The sequence below is a fragment of the Oryctolagus cuniculus genome, chromosome 10 (genome assembly GCF_051225735.1).
Source record: "Oryctolagus cuniculus isolate XC-2025 breed Fujian yellow rabbit chromosome 10, ASM5122573v1, whole genome shotgun sequence".
Classification (NCBI taxonomy): domain Eukaryota; kingdom Metazoa; phylum Chordata; class Mammalia; order Lagomorpha; family Leporidae; genus Oryctolagus; species Oryctolagus cuniculus.
The window spans coordinates 100086052-100092770 of NC_142876.1; the positions used below are offsets into that span (position 1 = coordinate 100086052).

The 6719-nt window shown below is 60.4% G+C and overlaps 1 protein-coding gene and 1 long non-coding RNA gene across 2 annotated transcripts in view; both read right to left on the bottom strand.

Moving 5' to 3' along the window:
• Positions 1 to 6719, bottom strand: part of MAPKAPK3 (MAPK activated protein kinase 3) — a 50756-nt gene that overhangs the window by 39058 nt on the left and 4979 nt on the right. The gene's annotated exons all lie outside the window — the stretch shown is intronic.
• Positions 710 to 1223, bottom strand: LOC149124361 (uncharacterized). The gene is made up of 2 exons (XR_016214802.1): positions 1020 to 1223; positions 710 to 913 (listed from the first exon to the last, which is right to left on the bottom strand). It is a non-coding gene; the product is annotated as an uncharacterized LOC149124361 (long non-coding RNA).

The following is a 6719-nucleotide window of genomic DNA, read 5'->3' on the forward strand; positions in this document are numbered from 1 at the left end:
TGATCCTGTTATCCTGACCCCGTTTTACCTCTGGGCTAGCCAAGGCCCAGAGACTTACTGTGGCTGAGCAGTCCCTGCTGGGGGGGTCAGGGGTGCGGGACACAGGAGCAGCCCTTCTCTCACCTCTTCTTGTTCCCCGTGAGGAATGGGAGGCAGAGGTGAAAGCCAGCTGGATCACTGCCCAGGCCCCTGCCAAGTGGGGGTGGGGTGGGGTGCCAGAAGGGCACCAGACCCAGGTGTGTAAACAAGGGAATGCCAGTTCAGAGGGCCAGCGGGGCGAGTGCTGTGGTCCACTCCTGGGGACAGAGTCTCTTGAGTTGAGCAAACTAACAGCAAAGGCAGGGCCAGTGAGGGTGAAGGTGCTGAGGCATGACTGGGAACCTCGTATTCCCGACGCCAGGAGGCCTGGGGAGGGCTCGTTCTGTGCAGGGGTGCAGTTGAGTTGGGGATGGTGGCCAGAGAGCTGATAGGTTCTGGCCACAGATGGGGATGGTAGGGCTGGGGGACCCTATCCTCCCACTCAGGGTCCTGCACCTGACGCCTGCCCCCTCCCTCCAGTTAATGGCCTGACTCTGGGACACACTCACTGATAGGCTCCCGCTGGGTCCTGTATTGTGTTGAACTTCTGCAGGAAAGCACCCGTGGGCCTGGTTCATAGCTCCTCAACCTTCCTTCAGAGACACTTTATAAAAAAAAAAAAAAAAAAAGATTTTATTTAACTATTTGAGAGGTAGAGTTACAGACAGAGAGCAAGGCCTTCCAGCTGCTGGTTCACTCTCCAGATGGCCACATCGGCAGGAGCTGAGCCGATCCAAAGCCAGGAGCCAGGAGCCTCTTCTGGGTCTCCCACGTGGGTACAGGGGCCGAAGCACTTGGGCCATCTTCTACTGTTTTCCCCGGCCATAAAAGAAAGCTAGATGGGAAGAGGAGCAGCCGGAACTTGAACTGGTGCCCATATGGGATGCCAGCGCCACAGGCGGAGGCTTAGCCCAGCGCCGGCCTCCGGAGACACTTCTCACCATGCTGCCTCCCAAGCTGCCGACGAGAAGCAGCAGCTGCTGGTGGGCTGAGCGCTGGAAGAGCTGAGGAGCACTGTGCTGGTGACAGGAGAAGGCAGGAAAGGAACAACAGCAGGACTCCAGAGGCCTAGGCCTGAGGCCGTGAGGATGGTTGTGCAAAGAAAGGGAATGCCACTGGGTAAGAGTGAGCAGGAGACTGGTGTGGGAGGGCTGCCCTTCCTGGTGTGGTGCCCAGGCCAAGATGTCCAGCCTGGCACCGTCCCTGCTGCTGGTGGCAGCCTGGGCCCTTGGCTGGCTGTGGGGCCTGGCACTCTACCCCCTGGGGTTACCGTGACCCTGCCAGGGCTGTCTACAGCTCCCTACTCCTTCGTCCTGAATCAGCTCCTTGGTGGCTCCCTGAGGTGACCCCTCTGTGTGCTCCACTCCTAGATTTGAGTGTCCTAGTGGCCAGGTAGTGGACCCAGAGGGGCCAGAGGCAGGCTGTCCCCACTGGGTGCTATGGCCTGGTCAGAAGGCTGCCATGGCAAGAGGTAGCAAGGAAATACCTCGCCGTACACAGGGGACATCACGTGGTGCATGCCAGGCACTCACCACACCGAGTGTGGGCTCCAAATCCTACCACGCTCCGCAGAGGAACCCGAGGCTCAGAGGGGCAAGAGGTTGGCTGTGGTCACCTAGTAAGCGGGACAGAAAGCAGAGCTCACCCTGAGGGTTTCTGACTGCCGCCCACCCCAGGGTCCCTATGGGAGGTGGAAGGAGCGGGCGCCAGGGAGATGGCTTCCGGCAAGGTGCTTTTGGATGCTGGTTTTCCTTTCCCTCTCCCTGCCTGCTGAGAACTCTGGAGCCAATGGCCTGGTCAGTGGGGTCCCAGCCCCTCACCTCTGCTCTAGCTCAAGCCAGGGCCCGGCTCTGTCCTGGAGAGAGGCTGCATGCTCCATCTGACTTCTGACATTTTCCCAGTTAGTGATGCCTGCCTGGAACAGGGGCAGTGGCAGCTCTGCCCAGGCCCAAGTCAGAGACCCAGTCTAACAAAGGTGAAAATCCTCTGGCCAACATGTTTCCCCCCGGGGGATCCCTGACTAGAAAAAGGGGTACCCCCTGCTAGCACTACCTGGGTGCATGGGACCCAGCACAACACATAGACAACAACAGACCTTTGACCGCGCTCCTCAGACACCAAATGGGCCAGACTCCCTCTGGAAACACGTCAGGGAACAAGGCAGACAGTCCCCAGCCTCATGGGGCTCAGGGGCCAGTGCAAGAGACAGTAAACAAGGGGACAAATGAGTACACAGGACAACCAAAGCAGGGGGTGGGGCAAGCCCTGGAGCAGGTGGCCCTGAGCCAAGGGACCCAGGCATAGAGTAGGAGCTGCCCTGCAGGTGACTTGGGGAAGGGTCCTAGCTGAAGTTGACCACCAGTGCATCCACAGTAGCTGCTCAGAAGGGTGGGCAGGACAGGGGCACCCCTGCAGAGTTTAGCCAGGGAGAGCCGTGACCTGATGCCCATTCCTAAGGGACATCTGGTCAGCTGGGGGGAACGGTTACATGAGGACATGGAGGCAGATGGCCAGAGAGTTGTGAGGTACAGGGTTGGGAGGGTTATTGTGAAGTGAGCAGCAGAGGAGCTGAGAGTCACAGCTTTGGGGCCCTGGTGGGGCTTGTGCTCCCAGGGTTTGTCCCCATGTACAGCTGAGGGTGAGGCTCAGAGAGGTAGGTGGCAGCTTGCTCAGAGCCACACAGCTTACAAGAGGCAGAGCCAGGCCCAGATCTTGTTTGTTGTAACCACAGCTCTCTCTGCCTCCACAGACTGTTTCGCTAAACCTTCGGCACAGCATGCACAGGGTTCGGGGGCCACGTGGAGGGGTGGGGAGGGTCAGGGGGAGCTTTCTGGAAAAGGGGGCTGGGCTCTGCAGGTTTCCACCAGGCCAAGGGCAGGGGGATTGGAGTTGGATCCTAGGTGGAGTCCTGCGCTGTGTGGCTGCTCACAGGCAGGGAGTGACAGGGTGAGGGGCCTGAAGCCTTCTTAGGGGCTGTGCACAGAGCTTCTGGGCCTTAGGGACCTCCCCAACGCCCTCCTGCTCCAGGAGAGGCAGAGCCTAGACAGGCCTACGCAGCCCTTTCACCCCGACCTGTTAGACCAGTTTCAATGTAAAAGATTTGAGCTGCACCAGGAATTTAAGTCTCTCCCCAGCCGGCCTGGAAACAGCAGGGGTCACTCCATGGGGCTCCCCCTGTCTACCAAGTCCCTGGAGGCTGCCTTCTACCCCAAATGGGAGCCACAGGGTGGCTGGAAGGTGATTGGGCTGGCTTTGGGGGATGCAGAGTGGAGGCTGATGCTCATCTGAGCAGGAGAAGGACAGGCCCAGGGCAGGGGGAACCTCTTGGTTCCTCCAGGGCTTCTGCTCAGTGGAAAGACAGTTGCTCCCATGACCTAGACCTGGTGGAAATACACGGGGCCCAGAGCACAGCGGGCAGCTATGGAAAGCTGAGGAAACTTGGGGTTGCCACAACTCCAGGACTGTTCCACCCACTCAGTCCCCACTGCCAATGAATACACTGGTACCAATGATGCCCTGATGGTGTGGCCAGAGGGGGAATGGTATCCCGGGGCAGAGCCCTGCTCCGGGGACCCTCCCCGCACCCGTGACCAAAGCTGCCTCCTCCCTGAGCACTTCTAAGCTCCCCGCTCCCATCAGCCCTGCCTCCAAGCACACCCCAGTGTGTGTGTGTGTGTGTGTGCACCTGCAGGTGTGTTGAGTGTGTTAACCTTTCCACTTGGCCAGCATTCCTCTGTTTCTCTCAGCTTCTACCAGGGGATGTGGTAGGAGGAGCTACTGGGAGAGTGGGTTCTCAGCGAACTCATCCCACAGCTCAGAGCCACGAAGCTCAAGAGCTCCAGAAACCGCAGGCTCACCCAGAAGGAGATGGAGCCCAAAGGCAGTTGCAGGTCTGGGTGAGAGGGCAGACGGGACCTCTGGCAGACAGCACCATGACCCTGGTGTATGGGGGCCTACAGCGTGTGCCCTGGGCCTCCTTGACAGGTGGTTCTCGTCAGCCGGGTACCTCGTGGGTGGGCAGGCTGGGCACAGGCAGACAAAGCCGGGGAAGCAGGGAAGGTTGCTTTCTCTCTTGGAGCCACCTGGAGTAGGACAAGATCCTGGGTTTGCTGCCAACGGGATCAGTTCCCTCTCCTACCCAAGAGGTGCCCAGGCAGGGTCTCTAAGCCAGCAGTGCCCGGCTGCGAGCCGTGGGCTTCGCGGCTGGGAGCAGGGGTAATGGCCTCGCCTCCCAGTGTGCATGATCACCCCTCTTCTGTGCTCAGCCTCACTGGGTAACCTGGGGTGCCGAGCTCCTAGAGGATCCCAGGGCCTGGCAGAGGACAGGAGGGCCTGGTGCGGGCACCCCCCGCCCCACCCCCACCCCCACCCCCACCCTGGGTGAGGTGTTTTCGCCAGAATTGTGGCAGCTGCTGCGGCTGGAGGCCTCTTCCCAGGAAGAGCTGAGCGTCTCTTCCAAGAACTCAGAGGAGGCCGCAGGAGGGAGGGGAGCGGGGGAGTTAATTTTAAACTAAACAGCCTTGCTTCTCAGGAACCGGTTGCTCAACGTGATCTGGCAGGTCCCAGGCGGGTGGGCAGGCCTGGTGCCAGATCAGAAGTGGTGGGGGTAGAGAACACACCCCAGAAGAGGAGGCCTGGTGACCTTGAGGGGAGCTGGGCCCTGCCCTTGCCCATTCATCAGGGCCTGGCCCCCAATCACCTAACTTGCGGGGGCGGGGTGCATGTGACTGAGTGTTGTTGTACTCACCCAAGGTGCAATCATAACAGGATTAATAACGCAGGTGTCCTGACCTTCCAAGGGTCCCATCCCCCCTCCCTGCTCACAAGCTGCCACTCCTATCCCTTGTCCCCTGGCCTGTCCCTCCAGAGTTAATCTGATGAAGGCTGGTGTCAGGGCTGGGGGTGGAGGGTGAGTCCACTTGTGGCCCAGGGAGGGGCCTCCCTTCTGGACAAGAACTCATGGGGCTGTCCCTATGGCTGACTGGGGGCCAAAGCACTTACACCTCCCTGACCTCCCGTCCTCCACCCTGTCCTGGACCCACCTGTCAGTGTCTGGCCCATGGAGTGTCCTCCCTCCAGAGGCCCCTCCAAGCTGCTCCCTGCCTCAGGACTTGCACTGGCTGCCCTGTGCGACCTCAGCCACCGCGGCAGGGCAAGGCCTAGGTTCCAGGAAAGGATCCCAAGCAAATGCTGCCAAGAGCTGCAGTTCTTGGAACCAGCACGGCAGGGCCAGGGGACGCTTCCAGGAACCTGCTGGCCATTCCAGGGAGAGGCGCCGAGGATGGCCAGTGATGTGGGGTGGGGGAGGGTGCTGAGGCCGCAGCTTGGGTCTCTACCTCCAGGAAGCCCTCCCTGACTGCAGGTACCCCCTGAGACTCCCCCATCCCAGTTTGGGGACTGCTGAGCCACTCCAAAGGCTCTGCCAGGGCAGGCCTAGGTCTGGCACAGCCTCTGCAATGCCCAGCGCCCAGGCTGGGACATAGACTGGACAGTCAGAAATGGGTGTGTGGGTAGAGAAAAAAGGGGTGCAGGTGCCTGTGAGGGGCAGTGTGTGGGTGTGGTGAGAGATTAGGTGTGACCGAGCTGCCCCAGAGTGGGAAGCACCTGGAGTCTGAGTGGCCCAGGGAGAGTAGGCAGGACAGTCAGCAGGGTCAGCAGTGCCAGGTCCTGCTCACTGAGCCCCCTTGCTGAAGGGCAGCCAGCTCTGACTCTCCAGGCCAGCCTTGTCCCTATCCTCACTCCCTGTCCCACAGCAGGGCCTATCGGCCCCGGGTTCAGCATCAAGCTGCCCAGAGTAGTCCCAGCACCATGGCCCTGCTATGCCCATGGGAGTTTTTGTGTCTCTACCTGTAGAATGAAGATGGGAGGCTTCAATGAGCCCATGCCTGGCTCCTGGAGCTCCCAGGAGGCTGTGGAGGGTGTGACCTAGGGCTGGGTTAGGGTCTGGACACTCTCCCAGGTGGTGGCCGTCAGTGTGCTGACCATCAGCTGGGGCACTGGCAGAGCAAGTCAAGGTCAGCACAGAAGGGAAGGGAGGGCCTCCGTCCTGCTGGGAGGCCTTGGGGCAGCCGTTTAACCACTCGGCACCAGTCTGCCTGGAGTAGAGGAGGATTCCCCTGGCCGAGGCTGGACAGGGGTGCGGGCAGGGACTCAGGCTCATGCCCTCAGGTCACTCCGTGGCCCTCACTGCCACCCACCTATCCCCAGCTCACCATCCTGCAGGGCCCAGTCCTGGAGAGAAAGGCTGGGACTCTGTCCAGAGGACAGATGGGAGGTGCAGCTGGGCACCGGGGTCCTCTGACCACTGTAGCATGGCAGTGGGGGCAGCCCAGGGAGCAGCCAGTTCTCAGGGGCTACTGGGGGCAGCTGACGGAAATGCCACATTCTCTGCCACTTACAGCCTTGGTCAGGCTGGCCTTGGCTGCAGAAAATTCAACTGTGGGAGAACTTGACCTGGTACCCTGGTACATAGTCAGCGTGAAAAGAGTGGCTGGGTGGTATCCACTGGGTTTTCACAGGACCCTTATGCCCTGTTACAGGGGGTACCAGAGCCTCACAACTTACATGGTATCTCGAGCAAATCATGAGCCCTCTGGGAGCTCACCCCCACTCTGTGAAGTGGGGATGATGGTGTCGCTTAC